At 39.6% G+C, this 1,062-nt stretch overlaps 1 non-coding gene across 1 annotated transcript; it reads left to right on the top strand.

Annotated features, from left to right (window-relative positions):
- Positions 1–217: 217 nt before the first annotated feature.
- On the top strand, positions 218–360 carry LOC123375247. The gene has a single exon (XR_006581368.1). It is a non-coding gene; the product is annotated as a small nucleolar RNA SNORA12 (small nucleolar RNA).
- The last annotated feature ends 702 nt before the right edge of the window (positions 361–1,062 follow it).

Here is a 1,062-nt window from a genome sequence, read left to right as displayed (position 1 = left end):
TGAGTTTGTTGAAGGACAATGACAATAGACAAGAATGTTTGTCTTCAACTGATAAAGACGGGCTTCATATAATTCAGGAGGCTTTCCTCTCTGTTTGAGTTTACTGAGATATACAGCACATACTTTTAAGCTTTCCTTCCTGACCAAATCTTTGGTCAGTGTCCACAAACATGGATGCTCAGTGACCAGTTTCTGCTGAATTGATTATGGAAGGGTGCATTGTGGTGGTTTTCTGCTTGGCGGATCTGTGACAGTGTCAGAGCGGCCTCAACCTACCACAAAGAGTATAAAGGAGAAGGACAGTCATGAAAACTTTTCCAGAACTTTTCGTTTTCAGTTATTCTTCCAGCTCCTACAAGGCAGACCTGCCTCATAAGTTTAAGTCTGTAGAGACAGGTGATCATCTGTCTCACATGATGACAAGCAGTACTGAGGGGTGTGCAAACCCCCGTGATGGATTTATTGCCTTATCTAGGAGAATAGTATGGTTTGTGTCTTTTTCTTATTGTGTCCTCCATCTCCAGGTGATTCCTATACCACTCACTGTTGTGCTACTGAAGACATTAGAGTCCTCTATTGTACAACTGCAAGAATAACAGATCGAATTACTAGAAATCCCAGAGCACTCTGATATCACGCAAGTATGAAACAAGATTTTCACTTCTCATTTATTTAACCTTAATCCTTTCTGGTTTGTCATTTCATCGAAAAGTATCCTTACATGACCAGCATTAAGCTGTAGGCAGTTGTTGTAACAGAAGATACTGTAGGCCTGCTTTTCAGAGATGCTGAGTACTTACTCATCCAGGTGAAGACATTGTGAGCTGCAAGTGCCCTGCATCTCTGAACATTAAGCCCTGTATCAATAATTGCTGTAGGTAGATGGTTTGATGTAGCATTTAATGAAATATTGCTTGTATGACCTCCTATTCCTTTTATTTGAATAAAATCTCTGAGAATCCCATAGATAGGTGCAGTTTTCTCAGCGGTTTTCTTAACGATTTAATTTATAAAAACACCCTTTATTTTTGTAGATTAGTCATCTTTCTGCTTTAGGGTGTC

This window comes from Mauremys mutica, chromosome 7 (assembly GCF_020497125.1).
Source record: "Mauremys mutica isolate MM-2020 ecotype Southern chromosome 7, ASM2049712v1, whole genome shotgun sequence".
Classification (NCBI taxonomy): domain Eukaryota; kingdom Metazoa; phylum Chordata; order Testudines; family Geoemydidae; genus Mauremys; species Mauremys mutica.
Note: the sequence above shows the minus strand (reverse complement) of the source record. Positions and strands in the feature narration are given on the sequence as shown.